This window comes from Carcharodon carcharias, chromosome 14 (assembly GCF_017639515.1).
Source record: "Carcharodon carcharias isolate sCarCar2 chromosome 14, sCarCar2.pri, whole genome shotgun sequence".
NCBI lineage: Eukaryota > Metazoa > Chordata > Chondrichthyes > Lamniformes > Lamnidae > Carcharodon > Carcharodon carcharias.
In genome coordinates, this window is record NC_054480.1 from 57,192,556 (window position 1) to 57,212,349 (window position 19,794).

Sequence of the window (19,794 nt, forward strand, 5' to 3'; positions counted from 1 at the left end):
TAGCTTTTAATCATCATGGAAACCCCAGGCCACAAGGGCATTTGTGGAACTAACAATGTCATAATCAGGAAACCAATTCAATCTCTTTCGGTATACTCCTCAGTTTACTTTGGACCGAAAGGTATATCTCACAAAAAGAAAATACATGCTTCCCAAAGCACCTGGTCATCAAAGGAATATTCCACCACTTGTACCATTTGATTTAATTTCTTGGCTGGTTTCCCTTGTAACACTGGTTGTTGTAGTACTCTACAAATATTGTTACTCAACAGGAGGGTGGGAGCATTTACAACTTCTATGATGCATCCCTCTTATGCACATGAATTTTCCCACAGTAACTGGAAACATCAGCCATTCAGTCCTCAGGTAGCATTTTCAACTTAGGCCCAGGCATCAGCCAGTGAGGCAGGCCATTGTTGGAGGGAGCTTGATAAAGGCATTTTAAAGGGAGAAATCTAGTTTCACAGCTGCCTTTTTGACATTTCTAAGTATTGATACGTTTATGTTATTTTGAGAAAAAATAGTTGCTAAAATATTGGGATAAGATTATTAAAATTGCTTGATTTCTGGTTTTGAATCACAACTTTGGCAAAATAATCAGGAATTTGATTACTTAGTATCATGTAGATCATTAGTACGTATTGCCACTTTTGATTTGTTCTCCACAGTGAACAGGGGTAACTGGATGATGGTTGACTGGTATATGCAAAGTGGAAGGCAAAAAATTAAGCTAGAGTGAGGTAGGGAGAGAAGAAGGAGAAGGCAACAGTTGCTGGGAGGTGGAAGGTGAGGGATAGCAGAGATGAAGAGAATGTGGAACATATGAAGGAAGAGGTACAAAATCTTTACAAAGAGATAAAGGCAGTGGGAAGAAGTGGAGAATTTGGGGAAGAAAGGGTGAGGAGATTGGAGGAAAGGGAAACAGAGGAGTACGATGAATAGGAGGAAGGAATAATGTAGGTAAGGGAGAAGGGAGAGGAGGAAGAAAGATAGGGGAGAAAGAAGAAGATATGAAGAAACATGAAAATAAAAGGAGGAAGTGGGGATGGGAGAGACTCAAAAGGGGCAGATATGGGCAAAGGATGAAGAGTATAGCAAAAATGCAACAACACAAAATCAGTTATAGAGTTATAGAGAGGCATATTAAATATCAGTTCTTATATTTATGGTCAATAATGGCTGTGCAGTGTTGAAAGCTTTAATTCAATATCAGAATTATTGTGATCTCATGAAAACTATTTGTCTGATTTATAGCTTTGATACAATTGCTTGTTCATTCTACACAGATTTTATTGTTTTTATTGACCTTTTCAGAATTGCTCTGAAATGTTGACAACTTTATTAAAAATTGCATTTTAACATCTTGACCTTGAGATTATGCTGTGAATAATTGTATGGTAATTGTTACACAGGGTCATTTCAAGCTGTTTAGTTTTGACAATGTTCTTACAGCGTTCTCTGACCCACTTAGTGACCTAATTAGTTACTGCTAGTGTTATGTTGTTCATTCTCCTCTCTCCTTTAACTAGAAGCAAAAAAAAAATGTCAGTACAAATGGGCAATTGCATGAACTATTGAGGTAACATGGGTGGATGTGAAGTATGTGGTAAGGCAAGTCTCCTTGCTCTCCTCCATTTCCTACTAGAGTATAAGCAAGGTCAATGCTACCATGTAACTAAAGACAAAATTATTGAAATTACTTGATTACATAATTCTTGATTACACTTGACTCCTGGCTAACTACATAAATAAGTGACAGCCATTTGTTGGTACATTCCCCAGGGCAATGTCTTGTCCATTCAGAGTCAAGCTTCCTGGTTTAAGTTAAAAACAGTGCTTGGCAGTTAAGTGTCAGTCACCATCAATTGGTGCATTCCAAATGGCAATGCCTCTACCAGTCAGAGTCATTACCAACCAATCAGCATGCTCTTCTCTACTGTATAAATACATTGTTTCCCCTGACATTGGTATTGTCTTGCGAATTGCCCCAGTGAATACAAAATGAACAGCTTCAACCAAAAAAAGTAATTTAGTAATAATTAAACACTCTCCTAATACTGGAGCCTCCAACGTGCTTTGCAGGTCCTTTTCAAATTTCGAAATTGATGTCAACCTCAAACAATAGTGGATAACTTTCAATTGCTGCTAGAATGTGAAAGATATGATTAGTTGGCATCTGATGATTTGTTCCACAGAGATATCATCAATTGGATTCAGCTATCCTCAAATAGCTTTAAACGTACAGGAGCATAAATCTGCTGGTGCCTGGTTTCCAGGTCAAAGAAGTAAATGCCACAAGCCATTTAAAGAAAGAAATCTTAGGCCATTTCTCTTGCAGCCAGCAGCCCAGGGAGGATCATGGACAGTGTCGGGGGAGGTTTGTGAAGCAGCAATGAGGAAGGAGAATCAGTATATTGCAAAGTTGAGGGGAAACCCATGCTCCTCCTAGTGCCACAGCAATTGTTCATTTGTATTTTTCCTTTAGGAACATTTACCTTTGGCTGGCAATTGCTCAGCAACTTCTTCAAAATCCCGTGTGGAACAGAAGTGAGTCCTGCCATTATGGGCAGAATTTTCCATTCGGCTTGTTATGTGATGCGCGATGACGTTGGGCATGGCCCATCTCATGTGACACAGCAGGACGTGTTTCATTAAATTTTTATCATATTTATTTATTTTTTTAAAAAGCGCTTCAATCTCCCTGAGCTCCGTGCCTCAGAGAGATAAAAGCACTCTGTTGCACACATGCGCAGAAGAGTACTGGACCTGACTCTCCCTCCGTCCGCTCGCACAGGTGTTACTGCTCGCGATCCATGCAGGGTGGGCCTTAACTGGCCCGCTTGTGTGAAATTGCAGTGGAAAATTACTGTGTCTGGAATCCTCTGAAGCTCCAATTTAAATCAGAGACTTTGGATGGTTCTGACTCTCTGAGCAGCGTAGTTACCCAGGAAACATTAGAAGATTAAATACACTTTTACTTCCTGGATAACTATGGTACTGACCACACCACCCCCCCACCCCCACTCCCACCCCCCCACCATTGGAACCCCCTCGACAACCCTGACTCCCCCCCGACACCCTGACTGCCCTCCAGAAAGCCCCTCAACTTTCTTGACACCCCCCGACTACCCCTTGACTACTCCCCACACCCGACCAACCCCATGTCGCTAACTACCCTTCCTCCCTAGCCTCTACTCCGACTCAACCCCCCAACCCCTCCATCATCTGACCCACCTGTAACCCATTCTACACCAACCCCCAGCTCTTTCTCCTCATTTACTTTATACACTTATCTGTTGCCTGTCAAAGTAGCTGGAACCTTTAAATCACTGGATTACAGCAGCTAATACCATAAAAAGGGGGCATGTCTTCACTTCCCCTGATGATCCTGAACTGCATTGAAGGCCTCCTGAAGCAGCTACACTGTGCATTTCTTCAGTAGGCCTGGGTCAGAAGTCTAGGCAGAAATGTGCAACTTCAAGCTATGGTAAATAAAAAGGAGAGGAGTAGTAATCTGACAGTGATTGCCATTCCACAGAAGATTCGGCCCATTGAATTTTGGCGAGGGGCCCTAAAGCAGGTGTTACACCCTTATTTACATTTGTTCCAACCTAATGCCTGTTTTAGATGGCCTCTATGGACTCCTGAAAAATCCCCGAACTTTGCAGGTCCTTTTCAAATTTCAAAATTGATGTCAACCTCAAACAATAGTGGATAACTTTCAATTGCTGCTAGAATGTGAAAGATATGATTAGTTGGCATCTGATGATTTGTTCCACAGAGATATTATCAATTGGATTCAACTATCCTCAAATAGCTTCAAACGTACAGGAGCATAAATCTGCTGGTGCCTGGTTTCCAGGTCAAAGAAGTAAATGCCACAAGCCATTTAAAGAAAGAAATCTTAGGCCATTTCTCTTGTAGCCAGCAGCCCCCAACATGGCTATTCAACAAGGTTCAATTTCTATATAGCAATGTTCAGTCAATGCTATGATTTTCAAAAATAGATTTTTGTGCCCATAAGAAATATTGAAACATAACGAGAAAATGTGACGCATTTTAACTTTGTACAAAATGTCAGTATAAATATTGCTTTTACCCAAACTACTCACATTCAAAGTGGCAGCACTAGAAAGCACTAAGAGAAATGTGGCAATAAAGGCAGAATATATTACAAAAATTGCATGTTAATAAGAAAATTGATGACATGTTTTCAATATTTGAGCTCCTATCACCATCCGTTCCACTTACAGTTTACAATGGCAATGAACACATTAGGAAAATTGGCAAAAGAACCCAAGGGCAGATAAGGAGAACATTTTGAATGATCTGGAATGTACTGAGAAACTGGTGGAGACAGATTCAATAGTAACTTTCAAAAAGGAATTGGATATATAATTGATAAGGAAAGAAAGTCAGGAAAAGAAGGGGGGTGGATAGTTGCTTTAAAGAGACAGCACAGACTCAATGGGCTGGATTACCTCCTTCTGAGCTGTGCCATTCTGTGACAAACAATGCCTTGGTCTGATACTTTAATAACAAATAACCATGTTTAGAAAAAGACCCCTAACTGTTTATACCCAGTACAAGAGAATATGTTATACAAAAATTAGTTCACTGCAGCCTGCTGTGAAATATAGACTTGTATGTAATGATACATCTGCCATTATCTCTGACACCATGGAATGAATTTTAACTCCAAAACCTGGGCAAGTTTGGGTCAGGTGGGGTGTTAAAATGTTTAAAAAAATCTGAATCGTACTACAATCTGCTCCAACCTACCCACTTTTAACTTTAATGGAGGCTGGACATAGAGTGGGCAATCAGCTCTCTCACAGAAGGCAAGTTGGCAATTTACATATTATAATGAAGTTACATGCCTCATATTTAACCACCCTTTAAATTTAACCCTGGTTGGGAATGTTTTCCAGATCTTGGGCAACACATCAGCCAAAAGGAGGCAAGGACTGCTGGATCCAGGTACCTTCTTCGCTTACCCTAGCCACGGCCCCAGCTCTCACGAGTGGTCAAACCCACATGTCCACTCAGATCTCCCCACCCCACCCTGTGACTTTCCAAGTCTCCTCCATGAGGCCTCTAATATCCCTCATCTCAGGTCTCCCTCAATCCTGGCCTCCAATCTGCCTTTGACCTTCCATTTCCCCTGATCTCAGCCTTCTCAGTCTTTCCCAGCTCTGCACTCAGATCTTCCTCCCTCAACCCCTGAGCTCCATGATCTGCCTTGGCTCCTGAATCCAATCTTTCCCTCTTTACCGGTCTTCCTGATATATCCTGGCTCCTTGGTGCTGCACAGCAAAGGCCTGATGTTGAAGGCTTACCCGCCAGCTTCACAATCTGGCTGGCTGTGGCTGAAAAATAAATGCTAACCAGTTCCTATTGTTCAGTTTGGCAAGAACTTTACCAAACCTGTTCTCTGGATTTCCCAACATGTAGCAGCCTCCCCCATTCTCCACCTCCAAGTTAATACCCAGCTCCACATTTCAGGAAGAAATTTGCCTGAATTAGATATTTTCTCATGGAACACAAAGTGATTTCATTGCTCCAACATTGAAATTTATACTTCAAAAAAGGCAATAATTAAAAATATCATTATATTGATTTGTTTTAGAAAGCGTAACTAATGGGAAAACAATTCTTAAAGTGATCTAACTCCACAAAGGACCCAGAATAAATGCTAACTTTAAAACAGAGTTCTGGCATCTAGCAGTTAGGATAGTTCAATGGAAAGCTACGGAGAACTTTGATAACTTCAGAAAAGGTATAAAGTGAAATTTGAACTGCAGACTTCCCATCCTTAATTATGTTTTTTTTAATAAAACCTATTTACCATCTGTTCCTGTAATAAAACTACATGGAAGTGTTAAAACAAATACTTCACTCATTTATTAAATGAGCAACAAACTCATGAATCATCACATTTATATGCGTTCTTAATTCAACACAGCAGTTCTGCAACCTTATTAAATTTCAGCATCATCGACAATTTTATGCTGTTGCAGGACTGGGTGTTGCAGTGGGCTACTGCACTATCCTTTCACCCGAGGACGAGATTTGGAATCCAGCCCAGAATGAGAAGCTGTGAATCTTTTCTCTCTTACTGATTGTGGGGATCTTACTTGAATTGTGTTTGAGCAACTTCACCCTACTTATTGTTGGTACTGCCATTTAATGCAGTTAATCATAGCATCATTGTATAGTTACAGTGCGAAAGGAGGCATTCAGCCCTTCATGTCTGTGCTGATTATTCACAGGGACAATTTACCTAATGCCACTCCCCCACCTTCTGCCCATAACTCTGCACATTCTTTTTTTCACATTATAATCCAATCCCCTCTTGAATGCATTGATTGAACCTACCACCACTACCCTCTCTGGCAGTGCATTCCAGGTCCCAACCACTCACTGTGTGAAAGCATTTCTCCTCATATTACCATTGCTTCTTTTGCTAGTTACCTTAAATCTATGCTCCCTGGTTCTTGATCTTTCTCTGTTTCTTCCTATCTGCATTGTCCAGACCCTCATGATTTTGTATACATCTATCAAATCTCCTCTCAGCTTTCATTTCTCCAAGTAGAACAATCCCAACTTCGCGAACCTATCTATGTAACTGAAGTTCCTCGTGCCTGGAACCATTTTAATGAATCTTTTTTGAAGTCTCTCTAATGCCTTCGCTTCCTTCCTAAAGTGTGGTGCCCAGAACTGAATGCAACATTGCAGTTGAGGTCAAACCACTGTTTTATGCAGAATTAACATAACTTCCTTGCTTTTGTACTTTCTGCGCCTATTTAGAAAGCTCAGCATGCCATATGCTTTGTAAACCATTCCCTCAACCTGGCCTGCCACCTTTAATGATTATGCACACATACACCCCAGGTCCTTTTGCTCCTGCACCAGCCATTAGAATTGTACACTTTATTTTATAGTGTCTGTGTCCTTCCTAGAAAAATGTATCATTTTACACATCTCTGCAGTAAATTTCATCTGCTGCTTGTCCATCCACCAACCTGTCTATATCCTTCTGAAGTTCTACACTATCCTCCATACAGTTTGTAGTGCTACCAAATTTTGTATTGTGTGGAAATTTTGAAATTGTGACCTGCACACTAAGGTCTAGGTCATTAATATGTATCAGGAAGAGCAAAGGTCCCTACACCAGCCCCTGGGGAACACCACTACAAATCTTCCTCCAGTCCGAAAAAGATCCATTAACCACTACTCTGTTTCCTGTCACTCAATTTCATATCCATGTTGCTACTGTCCTTGTTATTTCATCTATAGCTTTGCCCACAAGTCTGTTATGCAGCACTTTATCAGATGCCTTCTGGGAGTTGATATACACCATGTTTACAGCACTACTCTCATCAACCTTCTCTGTTTCTTCATCTAAAACCTCCAGCAAGTTGATTAAACACAATTTACTCTGAACAAATCCATGCTGGCTTTTCTTAATTAAACTTTTGCATTTGCCCAAGTGACTATTAATTTTGTCTCGAATTACATTTCTAAAAACTTCCCCACCACTGAGGTAAACAGACTAGCCTGTAGTTTCTGGGCTTATGTTTACACTCTTTTATTTGAACAAGAGTGTAACATTTGTAATTCTCCTGTCCTCTGGCAGCATCCCTGAGTCTAAGGAAGATTGGAAATTGATGATAACTGATACAAAAATGAAAATGATTCAAACTACCTACAGCCCACCTTCCATCTCCGCATCCCATATGGAGCAAACTTCCCGGGAAAGATTTACCAGCCAACATCCTTTGGAACAAGGGACAGAAATGCTGCGTATTACTGATGAGTGCCCCTCTACAGACTAATTGCCCCTCTAGCGACTAAGTGGCAGACTAATCAACTTAAACCCAGCAAATGACAAAAATATCGCTTGGGCTTTTAGATGTTAAATATAATACTGGAAAATTATGGCCAGTGCCTCTGCAATTTCTGCTCTCACTTCCCTCAGTATCCTTTGATACATCCAATCAGGGCCTGGTAACTTATTAACTTTAAGTATAGACAGCCTATCTAATATCTCTTCCTTATGAATTTTAAACCCTTTAAATGCCTGAATTATCTCCTCTTTCACCACAACCTGGGTGACATCTTGTTCCTTGGTAACGACAGATGCAAAGTATTCATTTAATACGTCAGTTAAGCTCCCTGCCTCCATGCATAAATCTCCTTTATTGTCCCTAAATGGCCTCACACTTCAATATACCACCCTTTTACTATCTATATGCTTATAGAAGATTTTTGGATTTCTTTTTATATTAGAAGCTAGTCTGTTATCATACTCTCTCTTTACCTCTCTTAAATGGTTTTTCACTTCCCCCTGAACCTTCTACATTCAGCTTGGTAATCAGTTGTAATGTCCACCTGATACCTATCAAGCACAGTTTTCTTCTTCATTTGAATCTCCATCTCTTTTGTCATCCAGGGAGCTCTAGATTTGTTTCCCCTGCCTTTTCACTTCATGGGAGTATACCTTGGTTGTGCCCAAACTATTTCTTCTCTCAAGGCAGCCCATTGTTCAGATACCCTTTTGCCTGCCAGCCTTTGATTCCAATTGATCTGGGCCAGATCCATTCCCACCCCATTGAAGTTCACTTCCCTCCAGTTAATTATTCTTACTCTGGATTGTCCCTTGTCCTTTCCCATAGCCAACCTAAACCATAAAATACAATGAACACTGTCCCTTAAATGTTCTCCTATTGATACTTGACCCACTTGGCCCACCTCATTCCCAATAGCCAGGTCTAGTGCCTCCTTTTGCATTACACTGGAAACATACCACTGATGAAAATTCTCCTGAAGACACTCTAGGAACTCTTGTCCCTTTCTGCTTTTACACTACTACTATCTCAGTGCACATTCATATAATTAAAATCCCCCATTATAACTACTTTATAATTCTTGTATTTCTCTGTAATTTTATTGCAAATTTGTTCCTTTACATCCTTTTCACCTATTGGTGGCCTTTAGTCCACAACAAGCAATGTAATTTTACCTTTTATGTTCCTTAGCTCTAGCTAAATAGATTGATCCACTGATTTTACATGGGATATTTAACTGGAATGACATGTATATGGTATGAATGGTGTTGATTTTGTTGGGAGGACAGCAAGCCAAGTTTGAATAGTTGATGTGTAGCAAAGGAATATTTGGAAGTTTTGTTTTTGTTCCTTTGGCAATCAAAAATATTTTCTCAAACCTTCCACAAGGTGAATAATTGGGTAGGGTAGATTCCCTCCCATGGTTGATACATTTCTAATTCTTGATTTTATCTTTGCATGGAAGTTGACAAGGAACACATGGCTGACACTTCTGAGCAATATTGGGAGAACTGCATTGTAAGAGATACCATTTTTTGGATCAGACATTAAATTAGAGCCTCATCTGTCTGTTCAGGTGAATGTTAAAATTCCATAGTACCACACAAAGAAGAGAAGGGAGGTACTCTGACTAAAATACCTCCTTCAACCAACACCACTGAAAACAGACTAACTGTGTATTTAATTTGCTATCTCTGGGACATTGGTGTGTGAAAATGGGTTGCTATGTTTTTCTACTTAACAATTTTAGACATTGGTTACCAAGTACTGAGGTAGTGATAAGGTACTATATCAATGCAAGTCCTTTCTCCTATGGCCTATGGATTGGTGACCAAATGGCCCTTTTCATAGCTGCTTTCTTCTTTGCTTGGCTAGCTGGACTTAGTACAAGTTTAGATTTTGACCAAGTAAAGGATTAAATCTTGATTGTCAGAGTTTATTCTTCTTCATGAGGATTTCAACGTTAATAGGTTTTATTTATTGAAATAAACATTTAATTTAAATTCACAATTGTGACAGAGGAGTAAGAAAGGTATCAGAAAATAAATTTAGTTGAGATTTCAATTTGCATTGTGGTTAATAATTTTTTTAAATAGCCTAGACTTTTTACAGCCTACTTCTTTCAGTCCTGCCTCCCAGCCTCCAGAAGATCAAACAGTTGCTGAGCTCAACACCCTAATTGCAAATTTATGTACCATTAAAAAGGTATTTGTATTTGGGGAAGTTTACTCAGAAACAATCTGCTTATTTTCCTCCTCATTTTAGCTCATAAGATAGAATTTTCATGTTGACATCTGCAATTATTTGGTGTAACTTAACTGCCAACAGTGTATGTTTTTTAAATAAAACTGAGCCTTTCTCTACACTCTGTAGCTTCCAGCTTATAAGTGCTAGCCGGAATTGACACTAACCTAATTAGTTTCTATATACAGAAATACTTTGGTGTTTTGTACTCATTTAGGATATTTTTACCAATTAGTTTCCCAGAACTGGTCCCCACATTGGGTTCCTGACCCTGGAATGAAAATCCAGCTGTAGAATTTCAATCACAAAGTGTAAGTCAGAATATTTAATTCGCTACCAATTATGTATAGAAAGTAAAATGGAGATGGAAAAGATGAGTTTAAAAGAGAGAGAGATAAAGAGACAAAAATAAGAAGTTAGAAAATTTCTCCAACAATAGTTAAAACTGAAGGAATGGAACTCCACACTTGTAGAAATTAATTTTAAGCGCCAGGGAGTTCCTTGACAATAATTAAGATTTATCACACCATTAAAATTGTGCTTACACTGGAATGGGAAAGACCTACATTTTCTGGTGAGTTTCATGATTATTCATCATGTAAGCACAGAAACCTTGTACCCTTCCATATGTTTCACTGACAAATCTCTCAGTGAGATACCAATATCGTGCTCAAGGAACATAAGGATGCAGACAGCAACATCCATTTTTAACTGCACACGTGTAAATTGCTGTATTTACACTGTAATAGTGGAGGGCTTTGATAGCTTCATCATTATTTTTACTACAATACACAGATCAATGAAAACCATAGAATCACTAATATTACTTTCAAGATATTTTACCAGGGAGCGACATTCTCATTTATTTCAACTGAACTGATTAATTGAACTATCCATGATTTTAAATTAACCAAGCATTTGTGCATCATTATGTCATGCCTTGTGCACTTGGATCATTGTCTGCTGATGCTTCAGCCTGAGCCATTTCCTTGGCTGTTTTCAGTTGTAGTTTCCAATGTGTTCTGCTCTCGGGGCAGAGCAAAAAGGCAGGTTCAAAGTCTATCTGAGCCAGAATTAAGCTCACACTGTTATTCTCGACCACACGCTAGCCATCTAAGCCAACTGCTTCCCCCTCCCCAGCCCCTGCTTAGAATTATATTACTTCAAAAATGATTTAATTACTTTTCCATCCGTAACAGCGGTGACCAATTACATATAATTTATCTTTTGAAATGAATACATTACCACCAATCCCCAGATCCAGTACAGGTTTGGCTGGCAAAATATTGTATCTGGTTTTTAAAATTCAGAAGCCCTAAAATGTTGCCTATTTGAAACAACCACTTTCGCTTCCTGCCCCATGTATCACCATCAAACCATTGGATCCTGTTCAAGCCTAGGTACCAATAAAAAAAACTATTAACAGAGATCAACTGTGGAAGTAAAAGGAGGTATTAATTCTCTGTATGCATGATGCAAAATTAAGAGGTAGTAAATGGTGTGATGCATATGCACATGTACACATTTCCTACAGTACGACAGTGACTCCACTTCAAAAACACTTTGGGATGTCTGGTGGTCATGAAAGGTGCCATATAAATGCAAGTCTTTCATTTTTTAAAGCTTCATCAATCATTTCATTGATTCCTTGATCTTTTCTTATAAGGTTCTTAATATAATAGTATGTTATTATGCACTTAATAATTTAAAATGAAAGATGACATTTTTCTTCATTTAAATGTTAGTTTTTTTAATATAGTTTTTGTTATTAACATAATAACATGTGTAGGTCTAGTGGACAGAGGTTTATATAGGTTCTGAAATGCATCTCTTATATTTGGTGGATTTTTTAATTAAAGAACAATGTATCTTGAACATTGTCAGATTTGCAACTTCTCTCCTCTCCAAGGTTCCTGTATGTGTTGTTGCCTCCCAAATCAACTGCAGCTTGCTGTTTGAATCTTGCAATCTGGTTTACTTCCTGATACATCACCAGAAAAGCAATAACAATAATCAGACATCGGAATTGAAATTGGATTTGGTAACCTATTCTCTGGGCACTGCAATACATGTTAAAGTTACAAAGCAGCATCCATGACATGCATGCACATTTCTGATGCAAAGTGCATATGGTGCCATGTAGGTAAAGGGGTTAACACACATGCATTGAACATCTTTCAGCAACATATGGAGCATGCAGATAATGTTGACACTCCATTTTCCAGCCTATGTCCTCTCTTAACTGATCAAAGCTGAAACACATTTGGCAGCAGGAAGGACCCCTGCCCCTGCTATTTAAAGGAATCATCAACTACATACAGTTTAATTGCTGGATTGTTTATTCTGGCTGTTGCTGCAATTCTTTAAGCTTTGAATGTTTTCTATGGTAGTTTAAAGTTTCAGTAGTATATAAAGAATGGTCTGAATTACTTTTTTGCTAAACTGAAGGCTGCACAGACCAATTGGCTTTCAGATTTTGGGATGAAACAGTAGGTTTTCCTGCAGTTATTGAGATTGACTGGGAGAATGAGCAGAGGGCACATGGAGCAGGACAAGTAGCTATTCACCTGTAATTTAATTCTGCATCCCTTAATTAACTTAAAAACCACATAACTTATCTAACAATGGTCAGGAATATTAATCAAGTTTTAGAGAATGAGCAATTGTAAGAAATTAACTGGATCACCGAAATTCTGCAAGCAAAAAGCAAAATAATATGAATGCTGGAAATTTAAAATAAAACTCTATGTATTGTAAAACACAGCAGGTGGGTCAGAACACCACTGTCATCTAAGTTCCCCTTCAAGTTGACACTACCTGACTTCGACATACAGGATATTTATCAAGTTATTGTGCAAATTTAAATTTTAATAACTTTAGGCACACGATAGTGGCAAATTATAAATGGCATATGAAAGCATAATTCTTATTATTTTAAAAACAATACAGTTCAGATGTTAGGCTTGAAGATAGCATCAGAATTTTGTGGCACATTATGGTCAGGGTTAATGCCAAACCCAACCCTAAATCAATTGATTTTCCAAGAGTGTATATTTTCTTCTTCTGTCATTATTTTCAATTGCTATTAAAGCATGAACACAGCATTAACTTTAAAAACATTGTGAATTATGCCTTTAGATCCCCTTTACACTGTACCTTCTATCACGTGTACTTCCAAAGTTAATAATGTTTAAAGCTGCATAAGAACAGCCTGCATATGGCATGTCCTTCATTATCAACTGGGTCAAAGGGTCAACATCCTAGAATTCCCTGCCTGACGTCATTGTGGGAGTACCTTCACCACATGAACTTCAGGCCCAGCATAAATTTCTCAACGGAATCCAAAGACAGACAATAAGTGCTGACCTTGGCAGCAATATTCATACCCCGAGAATGAATCTTAAAAAAAAACTCCACTGCACAGGAAGCATCAATGCAGTTAAAGAAAATATTGTTCATATTTTAGGTTGATGGATTTATGCCAGAACCAAATGATCATCAACCTGCAAAGTTATCCCTATTTTGGTATCAATCTCAGTTGGTATAAAACTTCAGCCTCCAATTCGGAAGGCTGTGGGTTCAAGCACAAAATTCAAGGCTAAAGTGCTGAACCTATGCAATTTCGGAGGTGCTGGGCAGAATATTAAGCTCGGTGGGAGGGCGTGCGCCCGACTGGCTGAACGTAAAAAGATGCGTGATGACATCGGGCGAGCATCCTGATGTCATTGCATAGTGCCGTGATATTCTATTCTGCGGGTGTGCGCTGGAGTCGGCAGTGCGCCCGGAGACAATTAAAAGGCCTATTAAGGCCATTATAAAGGCCAAATTTATGCTGCCCATCCAACCTTACGATTGGCGGGCAGGTGAAAATGCCAAGCGGCCTTTGAACTTTTTAGGAAACCTCATCCACGGGCGGGATGAAGTTTCCTAAAGCAAATAAAAACAAAATAAAAATTTCACACTTGAATTAAAAACATGCCCCTGCTCACATGACAGAGTGATGTGTCCTCTTTCCAAAGCCACTGCCATGACTAATTATCTCTCTTTGCTTTTGCAGGCACATCTGCCAAACAACTGAGAGAGTCCATGACCCAGGGCCTCCAATCAAGCCCCAAAGAAACCTCTGAAGAGGAATGAGGAGGCACCCTCCCTGAAGTCCCGTCACAGCGTTCACCCACACCCTCCACCAGCGCAGAGACACACACCTCGGTGGGACCTAGCTTTAGAATAGCCTTGGGATCGATCTTGATCTCACTCCAGCTACCCCTTCCCTTCAAGGAGTCAGCCTGGGGCCCTCAGGGACCCATAAAGAGGTGATCCACCCGGGTGACTCCGAGAGTGTCTGGCCCAGCTGAATCCCTTCCACTGGTGACCTCAGCAGCTCCACAGGCTGAGGAGGGTGCCACTGCCACACAGCAGGACCCTGAAAACAGGCCGGCGCCCTCCAGGTCTCGGCCTTCCAAAGGACTCTCGCCAAGGTCATCACAGACAGAGCATTGCAGTCAGCAGGCTGCCTCCACTGTGGATATCTGGAAAGCACTGAGACATAGCGACAGGTTTAGGAAAATTAATAAGAATTAGTTGCACAGCCTGGGCACGGGTGTTAATCATTTGTACACACTGTTCACTATTGTCAATTAGCTCCCAAGAATGTCTCACTGTCTATAGCTCTCAGATGTGGAACCTTCCTGCACAAGATAAAGGCAGGTGTCTCAGTACAGGGCCTCTCCCCTGTGCTTTGTGCAGCCTTCAGGCCAAAGTGATGGTCCGGCCTCACATTCCCTGGACACATTACTTTGATGGTGCTTGTCATTGCTGCCAGAATGTTGTGGGCAGGCATCACAGAGTTCCGTCATTCTCTGTGTACTCTCAGCACCTTTAAGGTGGGGCTGACCCCCATCTCTTCAGAATCTGTGACCAATGATGCTGTGCTCCTCAAGGGGTCAAGTGCTGAAGATGGACAAAGGATCAGATGCTTCTAAAGTTTCATAGCTGCATCTCAATGGTATGACACAGCTCACAGGGTGCAAGCAAGCTGTCCTTGCCCAGATAGAATTCAGACATTCTCAAAGGCCATGTGAAGAACTATGGATTGTCCTCACTGCATTTTGTCATCATCCTCCTGCATTTCAGCAACTATTAGGGTCTCTACTGCATCTCCATGACAGGAGCATTCTCACAGAGTGTATTCACACTGCCATCAGCCAGACTGGAGTAAAACATTCACAGGTGCAATGTGAGGATCTTTGGGGTCACCTCACTATATGTCGTTGTCATCCTCCACAAATCTAGCACTTATGAGGGCCTCCTGAACACGCTTGCCTAGTCTAGGCAGTGCAAGGGCCTCATCCCATTCATCATCACCTTTGAGGACCTCGTCCTCCTCATCCAAGGAGACCTCCACCATCTCCTCATCAGCCAGCTCATCTCTCCATTGCACTGCCAGGTTGTAAAGGGTGCAGAGACAACAATGATGCGTGACACCCTCTGTGGTCTGTATTGCAGGCTCCACCAGACCAGCCCAGGCACCAGAACCTCATCTTCAGCATCCCGATGGTCTGCTCCACCAAGTTGCAAGTTGCAGCATGAGCCTCATTATACTGTTGCTCTGCTGCAGTCTGAGGCCGCCGCATGAGTGTCATTAGTCACATCCTCTGCGGGTAGCCCTTGTCCCCAAGGAGCCATCCCTGCAGCTTCTGAGGACCCTGGAAGACTTCAGAGATCTGTGACCGACTGAGGGTGTAGGAATCATGCACACTCCCTGGAAATCATGTGCACACCTTGAGGATGTATTTCAGGTGGTCATAGACCAGCTGCACATTTGGCGAGTGGAACTCCTTGTGGTTGATATAGCTCACAAAGTGTTGCAACAGAGATCTGAGCACCACGTGAGTGCAGTCGGTCGCATCCTGAACCTGTGGGAAACCAGGATCTTGGTGAATCCAATCGCTCTTGCATCCTGGCTCTCCTGCCCCTAGGCAAAATGTGCAAAGTTGTGTGCCTTTGTAAAGATGGTATCCATGACCTCATGGATGTATTTGTGGGTGGAGGCTTGTGAGACCCTTAAGAGGTCACCTGTGGAGCCACGAAAGGAGCCACTGGCATAGAAATTGAGTGCTGTTGTCACTTTTACGGCCACAGGCAATGGATGTCCTCCATGTCCCCATGGCTCCAAATTCTGCAACAGCTGGCAGATATAAGTGACCAGTTCCCTAGACATGCGCAGTCTTTAGTGACACTGGTTCTCGGTTATCTGTAGGATTGAAAGGCAGCGCCTATAGACCCAGGGTATTGCTAGTCGCCGATGAGCAATGGTTTGCCTCTGCCCCACTTTACCTGACCGATTGGTGGCAGCTTTGCCTATTGGGCTGCATGCTGCGCTCTCAGCTCTGGTGCAGGTATTCTCCACGCCTGCATTGCAAGGCAGCACTGTTAGCTTGAACCACCAGGGAGACTGGTTCAAACCGGGCTGCTGACATTGCAAGGGGCTGTGAGTGCCTCCAGCAGTGACTGCTCCACAGTCAGCTTTAGCAAGAAGTTTGTACACCATGTGCGGTCGTCCAACTGTTCTGCAGTCCACTGAAATGCTCATGACTTTGCAGTCTGTGCTCGAGGGGTGAAAAGCTATGGAGCACTTGATGGCACTTGGTGGCTGGAATGATTCCGGCGGGCTAGCCTAATAACGATATGCAGATGTTTACAATGAGATTCCTGACATCCAATGGCAGGAAACGCGACCTGCCATTAGCAGGCTGGGCGGACAATTGCAAACTGTTTTCATTTCATCGTGAAACCAGTTGCGCCATATTGTCTGCTCACACCACCAAATGTTCCCAACACTGACGGGCAAGTAAAATCCTGGCCTCGGTGTCTTGTCTGCATGAATTTCCAAGGTTCAAAAATTGTTTTTTTTCTTCAATTCCTGACACCATGTTTCAAGTATGAGGTTAGCAGTCTTTATCAGTGTCTGTCTCTGTGAGAGGCTTCATTGAGCTGAGTAGAACAGCAGCTTGCAGTGCTTACCTCATGGCAGAGCCACATGGCTACAGAAAGCCAGATGTATCAGACTGGTTACATTTCAGAACCCAAACAGTAGCCACACTTTAAAAGTGCTTCATTTGCTGCAAACCACTTTAGACCACCCTATGGTGCATTCTTTTTTTCTTCCTCTCTCTGCTGTTTGACTTATTAAAATTCTTTCATGGGACATGGGCATTACTGAGTAGGCCAGCATTTATATTGCCCATCCCTAAATGCCCTTGAGAGGGTAATGAGCCGTCTTCTTGAACCACTGCGGTAGGTACACTCACAATGCTGTTAGGGAGGGAGTTCCAGGACTTTGACCCAGCAACAGTGAAGGAACGGCAATATAATCCCAAGTTAGGATAGTGTGTGGCTTGGGGTGTGTGGTAATTATGGTTTTATCTAATGTGTAGTATAACTTTAAGAAAATTGTTTGTTAAGGAAGATCACATGACCTTTAATACCCAATAGAAGAGTAGCATGGGCTACCTCTGTAGTTAGTCATTCGTAGTGTGGAGATGGAGTTTGAAGTGAAAGCCCATGTTTAGTTGCTGCTGAGGAGCTTTGTAAATAAACTAAAAGGTTCCACCTAAAAAGTGTCTGCTGATCAACTGTATCAATAGTACCAACTCAGTCGCTGCTCACAACAACCCGGCGACAAGGAGAAAACAAGTTTGACAGAAGAAATCGAGTGAAACGAATTTGGCACTGTACCTTGCTCAGTAATTGTAATTAGAAGTTCCATTCAAATTGACAAAGTAATTCCCTCTCAGAATGCCACAATTCGGAAGAATTGATCCTTTTGATCCAGCAATGGATGATTGGTCTCATTACATTGAACGTCTTGTGTTCTTTTCCCAAGGGAATGAAATTACTGGGGAAGAGAAGAGGCGGGCGACCCTCTAAAGTACATCATGTGGGAATAAAGCCTATGGCTTGATTCGAAGTGTGACAGCACCCAGTGCCTCAAATTTGAAAAATTTTGATCATTCTCTGGACCTCGTGAAGGGTCAGTATCAAACAAAGCCTTCAGCAACGATGTAAAGGTTTAAGTTTAACTCGGGAAATAAAGCCCCTGGGGAGACAGCTGCATGATATTTGGTAAGTTTGAAGCAGTTAATGGAACATTGTGGGTTTTGTACATCGCTAAACAATAAGCTCAGAAATCCTTAAGTGTGTGGTGTCAATGTGGACATGATTCAGCAAAGATTGTTATCCGAAGCAAATTTAGATTTCAAGAAGGCACTAGAGATAGCACTGGCCATGGAAAGCACAGTAAGGGATTCAAAAGCCATACCAGGAGTGCAAAATGATGCCGTCCTCCACATCAGGCAGGAAATCTCAGCCACAAAGGGCGCAAAAACGCAAGACTCTGCTGAGAAGGAAAGTGAGAAAAAAATGACTTAGCAGTGAAAACAAGGAATAATTTCAATAAAGGTGTAAACAAGCTATCTTATAACGATTGGCAATTTAAAAAAAAATCACATGTTATTATTGTCACAGAAATGGACAAATAATGAGACAGCGCAAGCAAAGATTCAAGCAGGCTTTTAAACAGAATAAAAAACCCAGTGAGATTTACAATGTAGGAGAGCCTGAAGCAACAAATTCAGATATTTGGTTGTTGTTTAATTTAAAGGTTGGAAAGGCAGAACCAATATATGTAACAGTGAAAGTGAATGGTAGACCTATTAGAATAGAAGTGGACACAGGAGCTTCTGCTACAATAATTGGGAAACATACCTTCAGATATCTGAATATTGGGGAACATCAATTAAATTTAGAAGAAACAACTGCCCAATTAAAAACATACACGAGTGAAGATATTCAAGTCAGGGGCATAAGTAGAGTAACTGTCTATTATGGAAGCCAATTGGCAAAGCTACCAGTGTTTGTATTGAGAGGTATTCTTAGGTGAAATTGGCTAAGGGAAATTAACCTTGATTGGCCACCGAGATTCTGAAAGGAAGCTGGAAGCAATCCTGTTTTGGAAAAGGAGTGTGTAAAGACTCAACAACCTGAAGAAACGCAGGCTGTCTTAAGCCAAAACATGGAGGAGCAGCAGAAGGAACTCAAAGAAACCATGCTTAAGGGCAGAGTCCAAGATGAGGTGAGCAACCTCTGAAAAGAAAAAGAAAACCCGCTGAACACATGCTTCACACATTTCAAGATTCCCTCAGGTCTAAGTTTTTAGCACTGGACAAGTATAATGAGAAACAAGAAGAATTCAGCACTTCTCTGAACAAACTGCAGAATGAGTTGGCAGAGAAGACACAGCAATGCTCAATTTTCCAGGAGGCAGCAAACAAATACAAAAAAGAGATGGAAGAGCTGAAGAATCAGCTACATGGTGCCAAAGAGGCTTTGGAGGCAAAAGTTGTAGGATTTTCTAAGAAGCAGACAGATAATGAAATTTTGGGAGACTCAAACACTGATCTCAGGCAGGCCGAGCTTATATCTGAGAGTAGTTTGGCCAAAATTGAAGTTGAAATGAAAGCCGAGATTAAAGTCAGTGCTAGAGAGAAGAAGGCACGTAGAAAGAAGGCATAGGAAAACAAATAAGGCTTTAATCCTGGCAGCATATGAGTACACTTTTGTACATAGGCCTGGCAATCAAATCACAAACACCGATGCGCTTAGTAATTTGCCTTTACAAGAAAATGATGAGGACGTCCCA